At 42.9% G+C, this 8,586-nt stretch overlaps 1 long non-coding RNA gene across 2 annotated transcripts; it reads right to left on the bottom strand.

Moving 5' to 3' along the window:
- Positions 1–885: 885 nt before the first annotated feature.
- On the bottom strand, positions 886–7,989 carry LOC118651429. Of its 2 annotated transcripts, none has more exons than XR_004966237.1 (5): positions 7,791–7,989; positions 6,967–7,148; positions 6,375–6,578; positions 5,525–5,643; positions 886–916 (listed from the first exon to the last, which is right to left on the bottom strand). It is a non-coding gene; the product is annotated as an uncharacterized LOC118651429 (long non-coding RNA). The 2 variants fall into 2 exon arrangements; XR_004966238.1 differs by lacking the exon at positions 886–916 and adding an exon at positions 5,105–5,125.
- Between the last annotated feature and the right edge of the window lie 597 nt (positions 7,990–8,586).

Consider the following 8,586-nt stretch of genomic DNA (forward strand, 5'->3'; position numbering starts at 1 on the left):
CATCCATCCTTCCTTCCTTCCTTCCTTCCTTCTTTCCCTCCTTCCTCCCTCCCTCCCTCCTCAACTGAGGACATGGTTTTATTGACTTGAGAGAGAGAAACATTGATCAGTTGCCTCCCATATGCACCCTGACTAGGCATTGAACCCACACCTTTTGGAGTATGGGACGACACTCCAACCAACGGAGCAATCTGGCCAGGGCTGTGTTATTTCTTTTTCTTTTTTTCTTTTTTCTTTTTTTTAGCTTTATTGAGATATAAATGACACATTACATTGTGTAAATTTAAGGTGTACAACATGTTGATTTGACACACTTATCTCTTGCTGTGCTGTTCACTCTGTTCCTTTTTATGTTGGAGAGATGCTCAGGAGGGGCTCTTGTTTTTCTGTAGAGGGTCTGTCTCTCCCGGGCTGCCCTTATGGGAGAAATGTTTATATTCATCTCCAAGATGCAAATGTGAAATCCTGCATTGTTGTACACCTCCAGTGCTTGTTGATCTGGTTCTAGGGAGCTCAGAGCTCACTCAAGCCTCAGAGTCCAGGCTGAAACAGCAGCGGGGCCCAACAGCTGGACAGAACCCTGAGAGACGGGACCAGGTAGGCAACACTTGAAGGCCTACCTTCAAGACTTTATCCTATAGTCATCTTCATTTAGTTTGTAAACTTTTATTATAATCTTTTTCATTTTTGTTCTATTTGAAATAAACACAGTAAAGTAGAAAGAATAGCCCTAGCTGGTTTGACTCAGTGGATAAAGCATCGGACTGTGGACTGAAGGGTCCCGGGTTCAATTCCAGTCAAGAGCACATGCCTGGGTTGTGGGCTCCATCCCAAGTAGGGGTGTGCAGGAGGTGGCTGGTCAATGATTCTCTCTCATCATTAATGTTTCTTTCTCTCTCTTCTTCTCACTTTCTCTCTGAAATAAATAAAAATATATTTTTTTTAAAAAAAGAAAGAAAGAATAGTACAAGGAATATTCATATGTCCACCACCTAGTTTCAACAATAGTTAACATTTTTATGTATTTGCCTATCTACCAATCTATCACCTATCATATATATATCACTTTAATGTAAATTACAAACATAGTGACTTTTATCCTTCAAATACATCTCCAGAAAGTAAGGATACCATTGTCACATTTAACAAAATAATTATCTAATTTAATCTGATAATAAGGCCATATTTAAAATTATCGTTTGCCCCCAAATATCTTTTGAAGCTGGTTTCTTGAAACCAGGAACCAATCAAGGCTCATGCATTGCATTTTGTTTTTATTTCTCTCAATTTATTTTAATCCAGTACAATTGCTTCTCCTTTCATAGTGTCTTTGACTTGTAAGCCCTAAGAAGGAAGATACCTACTAAGAAGGGCTCTTGGCGGCTAACTAGGCTCAAAATTTAAAAAAACAAAGGAAAAACAAAAACAAACAAAAAAAGAGCCTAGCAGCCATTTCTACACAGGGGCCTCTCATGCAAACCACACTTCAGGGAGAAACGTGTACTGAGCTGCCTGCCTGCACTGTGTTTCTGCCATCTGAGCCACCCCTTATAAGAAAACTAGAGGCCCAGTGCACAAAATTCATTCACGGCTGTGTGTGTGTGTGTGTGTGTGTGTGTGTGTGTGTGTCCCTCAGACCAGCCTGCACTCTCTCCAATCTGGGATCCCTCGAGGGAAGTCCGACTGTCCTCTCACAATCCAGGACTGCTGGCTCCCAACTGCTCGCCTGCCTGCCTGATCACCCCTAACCACTCCCCTACCAGCCTAATCGATGCCTAACTGCTCCCCTGCTGGCCTGGTCACCCCTAACTGTCCTCCCCTGCAGGCCTGGTTGCCCCCAATTGCCCTCCCCTGAAGGCCTGGTCACCCCCAACTGTCCTCCCCTGTGGGCCTGGTCCCTTCCAACTGCCCTCCCCTGCTGGCCATCTTGTGGTGGCCATCTTGTGTCCTCATGGGGGTGGGCATCTTGTGTGTTGGAGTGATAGTCAATTTGCTTATTACCTCTTTATTATATAGGATTCCTGGAACCTTATTTTAACCAATAGGACTGAGGCTTTCCCCATACAATTGGAGCTACACAGCTATATCCCCATCAGCTTATTTACCAACTAATCAGAGTGGCTCAAGTCTGACCAATCAGGACAGTGCCCTTAGGTCTAATCAAACTGAGAATTTGGAGTCCTCATTTGCATGAGGATGGACCAATCATGAACCAGGTGTGGGGACTTCTATCTATATAAGATAGCTCCCCTCTGGCTTTGGGCGTGCACTTTTCCTTTCCATTGAAGACTGAGGATTGTGCTTTCCTGGCTGAGCTGAAACACTAAAGATGTCTTGCTGGAGCAGAGTGGAGCAGACCAACATAGGCCAGAGAGCAGAGCAGAGCTGCCTGGCCTTCTCACAGCCATGCTGTCTCACAGTCAAGCTATATCACAATTGAGCTGTTTTGTACTAAATAAAGTTTCCTCCTTCACTGCATCCCAAATTGGGGATTCCTGTTAGTGTTGAACTGGCACCAACAACCATCCATTGAGAGACTCTTGAAAAGAAAGATCAGTTCTCAATGTATAATATTTCATATTGTGAATTTGTCCAATTATTTCCCTTTTATGTTATTTAACTTGTTTCTTTATCTGTATATTTTCTGTAAACTAAAAGTTAGATCTTAAAGATTTGCTTAGATCCTGATGAAAACTTCTTGGCAAGAACACATGGCTCTAAATAATGGAGGCTGTCATTGGGAGTCTCTTTCCAGGGTGGAAGACAGGCAGAAAGGAGGCAGAAAGTGGGTTGGGAGCAGCCTGGGCCTTCCCTAGGCAGGTGACTATAACAAATCTCAGAATATGTGCCATCGCAGAATGGTTTTTCTTCACCAACTGGGGCTTAAGAAGTGGGCTTAGGCTTAGTATTCTGGTTTAAGAGCCCCAGTGCAGGAAGCAGTTGTCCTGAAAACCTTGAGCTGCAGTTCCAGGTTGCTCATAGCTTGGTGACAGTTCTGACTCCTTGTCCTAGATCTGAGTGGCAGTGGTGCAGTATGATGTAAGGAAAAGGACAGACTTTGGAGACAGATTGAACTGTGCAATTTGTCAGCTTTTGGTCTTGGGCAATTCACTTGAACTCTTTGAGCCTTGGTTCCTCTATCTGTGAAGTGGGCACTGTAATTATCCTACTTACCAGAGTAGTTTTAGGGATTAAAACTACTAATGGGCCAGAGGCACCAGGCACATGGGTGGGTATTCAGTAGGTGGAAACTAATGCTAATGAGTAAAGCTTTAGGCACAATAATGGGCCAGTGGCCAGTACTTGGGGCTGCCCCCTTTACACTCCAACAATAAGGTGACTGAATACTATTCCCCCAGGTGTTGGGGTGGGGTGAGCTTGAAGCAGCTGTAGACCTTCTGACATAAGGGACTATTAATTCTCTAATTAAAGCAAACCAGTGGGCAGAGGCTGGCAGCAAACAAAGCCATTTCATAGGTCTTCAGAGTTGGCCACCATTAGCTGGTTATACAGAGTGACCTTCTTTGCTTGCTTGTTAATTTAATCCAGGATTGCTGGTGGAAGTGCATCTGCTGTGGCAAGGTTTGTGACTTTTTCATATGTTTCCTTGGTTAACCTCATTGTCTTTTGTAATACAGTTCTTAGGGCATATAATTTACAATAAACTCTAGAGGTAAGATGAGGAAGAGCTCACCTCTTGAGATTTAAAAACAAACATCAATATTTAATGGTTGAATGTAGCTTTATACATGAGAAATCCACCTCAACTATGTTAATGAATTGAGCAAATGGTGGAAACCAGGGAAGTATCCTAATGTTGGCAACAGGATTCATGATTAGACTGTTATACTCTTGTCAGGTTGTTTTTGGTTTAAAATAACAGAATGTGTAACTAAAAGTGGTCTAAACAATAGGGTACATCTCATCTCATATAACAAAGTAGCATTTCTTGAGAAACTCAGATTGAGGCTCCTTTTTCTTAGGAATTTAAGGAGGTTTGATTACGTTAACCCATGGTTATTGGCATCAATTCAACACCAACAGAAATTCCTAATTTGGGGTGCAGCAAAGAAGGAAACTTAATTCAGTGCAAACAGCTCAATTTGATACAGCACAGCTGTGTAACAGCTCAGTAGTGTTACAGCTCAGTTATGTAGCACAGCTATGGATCTGCATGATTGTGAGGCAGCCGGAAGGCCAGGCCCCTGTCCTGCTAGACAGCTCTGCTCTGCTCTGGTCCACTCCTCTCTGCCCTGTGCCAGTCTTCACTATTTCAGCCAGCCAGGGAAACAGTCTCTAGTCTTCCATGGAAAGGGAAAGTGCACACTCCAAGGCAGAGTGTGTTATCTGGCTGTCTGCGGGTGTGGTGTGACAGCTGATCCTTTGAAAGGGCAATTTGCCACCTCCCTCATTACTTGCCAAGTTTATCTAATTTAGCAGGGGACAATAGCACTATGTTTGTACTTAACCAACACCAAGAAAGTTTCTGTTGTTACCTTAAGCCCTTGAGACGGAGTGGCCACTTGGAGATCTGAAAAGACAAGTCTAGGACCCTCCCCACCTTCTGAAATGCTTCCCCTCTCCCCCTCTACTAACTGCATCTGGCATCCTAGTCATTTAAAGGAAGGTGGTAAACAGGCTAGGGCACATGATGGTTCTCAACTGTGAACATGCATCAGAATTACTGGGGGGGTTGTAAAAGCACAGATACCTGGGCACCTCCCTCAGAGTTTTTAGTTAGTAGATCTGGGAAGAGTCTGAGATTTTGCATTTTTAACTAGTTTAAAGCTGATGCGGATGATTATGGTCCAGGGCCCATACTTTGAGAACCCCTGGGCAAAATAATAGACTGTGATATCTCTTTGAGTGTGTGTAACTAAGTATTTGATTTTTTTCCATTCTTTCATGAACACTCTCTTGAGAATGGATCAGGGTCATGGATAGGAATCGACACAATAGAAACAACAGTGGGTGTTAGAAGATGTAGATCAAGCATGTCAAACTCAAAGGCTAACACAGGCCAAATAAACAAGGTTTAAGTTTATGTGGGCCGCAAAAAAACAAAAGCTTCAATTTTCATAGAAACGTAGGTTTATTTCAATACAGACATGCTGAATACAAAGGGCTGAAATAAATGAGTAATTGTTAACATAAAATAGAACATTTTAATAAAAATTGTTTTTTCTTGAACATTAACTTACCAGACACTGAATAACTGCACAAATTAATAAGTGTAACGCAAATAAACCTATTTTTTTGTTCTCTAAAAGTGAAATATTTCCTGTTGCGCACACCAAACAAGTCGGTCCAAGACTAATGGCGTGGCAATTGACTGCTAAAATATTCGCTGCTAGTATTAGTGGAGAGAAATGGCCTGCGCGTAAGGTGTGTAAGCGAAATGAATGCAACACGTTTATAGTAATCAGTCATTAGTGAACGTTATAGTTCGTTATTAATAATTATGTATAACAGAATATTGTAAAAATTAAGTTACGAAATTTTTATTAAAACATTTCTTACATACCGTTATATTGGCTGGGCTGCAAAAAACATTCGTTGTGGGCCACATGCAGCCCTTGGGCTGCGAGTTTGACATACTTGATGTAGATGATACTGAGCCTGATTTTTTGCAGGCCTCAAGGTCTAAATTTCATTCAAGGAACAAAAAATACAAGTAAGCAAGAGATTTTCTGAGTACCAAATAAAAAGAAGTATTTTTTAAAATATTGAATAGTTTTCCTTTGCTAATGTAACAAATTACCACAAACATAGCAACCTAAAAGCACATATTTTTTTCTCACAATTTCTGTAGGTTAGAAGACCCAGTGGGCTCAGCTGAGTCCTCTGCTTCACATCTCTCAAAGCCAAAATCAAGGTGCCTGCCTGGAGGCTCTGGAGAATAGTCTGCTTCTAAACTCATGTTGTGGCCATCCCTGTTTCCTTGCTTGCTGTCAGTTGTAGGATAATCTGTGGTCTGAGGAGGTGCCTATTTTCTTCCCAGGCTTTCCATGTGGTCCCTCCAGCAATAGCAACCTGAGTCCATCTAATACTTCCAATGTTTGCCTTCTGTTGAATCTCTCTGACTCTAGCCAGAGAGAGTGCCTGCTTGTCAGGGCCCACGTGATCAGATTGGGCCTACCCAGGGTAACTTCATTTTATTTCGTTTATTTTTATTTTTTCAGGGTAATCTCTTTTTAAAAAATCCTCACCCAAGGATATTTTTCCATTAATTTTTTAGAGAGAGTGGAAAGAAGGGAGAGAGGCAGAGAGACAAACATTGCTGTGAGATACATTAATTGGTTGTCTCCCACATGGGCCCTGGGGCTGGGGGTCGAGCCTGCACTCGAAGTACTTGCCCTTGCCCAGAATCAAACCTGTGATCCTTCAGTCCACGGCCAACGATGACGCTCTATCCACTGAGCAAAACCGGCCAGGGCTCTCTCATTTCTTTTTTCTTCTCTCCTCATTTTTAAAGTCTATGACTTTAATGATATCTACAGATTTCCCTTTGTTATATAGTACAGCACAGTTGCATGGTCCAAGGATTAGGTTGTGGACATCTTTAGGGAGCCTTCTGCCTACCATGAATAAATAATATGGTTGAAAAAAAAAATCAGAGTAACATAAAAATACTTACTGAAAAAAGTCTTACTTCCTATTCTTTCCACCTGATCCCTCACCTATCCTTACCAGCTAACCACTATTTTTAGTTTCTTGTGTATTCTTCCAGAGTTAGTTTTTGTAAACATAGTATGAATATGAACATTATTCTTTTCCCTACTGTCCCAATTATGCCCCAAGTAATTAATTAATTATCTGTCTAGACTAAGTGGGACAAACGTAGATGACCAGGAGTCAGGATAATGGCCTATCCCCTGTTACTTCAATGTCTAGACAGCTGAGCTGAACCAGAACACATGAACACACAAGACAGAATTAGTATGCAATTACACAGGGTTTATTTACCTATTCCTAGTGGGTCCTAGGCTCCAGCAAAGGCCACCTGGCGATGCACACTGAAAGACGGACGACGAAGATGGAGACAGACAGGTGGCCACAGTTGGTTCAGGCTCACACAGCAGAGCAGTCAATCAGGGGCTTGTCTCACAGAGTGACGTGGAGTCCTCCTCTCAGGCAGGAGATAACGACTGGAGAAAAATCTTGTGCTTATATAGCCGGTAGTAAACAACTTGTGTCTTATCAGTGTGGGCCAGACGGTGTGCCTTTGCTAGGAGCAGGGTGTTTACGCTGTAAGGGCTTAGGGCCGTGGTTGGCAAACTGCGGCTCGTGAGCCACATGCGGCTCTTTGGCCCCTTGAGTGTGGCTCTTCCTAAGCCTTAGGAGTACCCTAATTAAATTAATAACAATGTACCTACCTATATAGTTTCAGTTTTAAAAATTTGGCTCTCAAAAGAAATTTCAATCGTTGTACTGTTGATATTTGGCTTTGTTGACTAATGAGTTTGCCAACCACTGGTTAGGGGATTCACATCAAGATAGTGGGGCGTTCACCACATTTTGGAAGTTACAGAGTATTGGGGTCTTTACACAGCAAACATTTCACACATTAATTATGTCCACACATTAGAGGGGTTTCCTTATGACCATAACATCATTATAACACCTACTTACATTGAAGGTAGCATACTGTGTACTTCTGCGTCTTGCTTTTTTTCTTGTTAAAATTAAATGTCACTTGGAGATGCTTTTTTTTACAGTGCATAGAGAAAGTTCTTCATCTATTTCAATAAAGCATAACACTCCATAAATGGGTACTATAATTTACTTACCCTGTCTCCTGTTGATGGACTGCTGATCTGTTTCTAATATTCTGCCACATCATCAATAGCTGTCAGTGACTAACTTCACACAAACATTATTTCTTCCATGTGACCACTGATTGTTTTTAAATTTTGATTGCTGTAGGTAATGCTGGGGGGGATTTGACCTCCAGGCCAACTGGCTGTGAGAATCAGCTGTGTCTGCAGTGGGAGAACTTCTGTCCTCTGGGGAGGTGCTAATCTAGCGTTTGCCTGAGGCTATCTGGCAAATGCCTCTGTGCAGGGCTTGGGCGGGGCGGGTTGCACAGGATCAACAGGGCAGGCGGAGTGAGCAGTTATGGCTGCTCTCAGTCCTGTCCCCAGGGGCTCTGTCTCGCAGAGTCCCTGCAACCACTGCAAACCTCGGAGAGAAAGCTGCCCTCGAGTTCCAACTGATGCCAGACAGTCCCGCTTCTCCCGTTGGAGTCTGGGTCCCTAGAGACTCACCCGGAACTGGAGCCCAGAGCCCGAGACTCCCTCCTGATTGAAACAGACAACCACACCCTCAGCCGCCAGCCCACTCCACGCGCACCTCCACACCTTAGTATTTTCCGCACTGCGCCTCCTCTGAGTCTCAGTATGCTTTTCTCTATCCTCCTAGTTGTAGAATTTCCCCTCAGCCAGCTTTCCTGTGGTTCTGGGTGATGTCCGTTCTGTCTTTTAGTTGTATTTTTGAAGTGGTTGTGCGAGGCAGCAATCTCTGGTGTTTACCTATGCCGCCATCTTGGTTCCTTCCCCTGTTTTTAAATTTTGTTTGTTTTGCTTT

This window comes from Myotis myotis, unplaced genomic scaffold (genome assembly GCF_014108235.1).
Source record: "Myotis myotis isolate mMyoMyo1 unplaced genomic scaffold, mMyoMyo1.p scaffold_m19_p_3, whole genome shotgun sequence".
NCBI classification, from domain to species: domain Eukaryota; kingdom Metazoa; phylum Chordata; class Mammalia; order Chiroptera; family Vespertilionidae; genus Myotis; species Myotis myotis.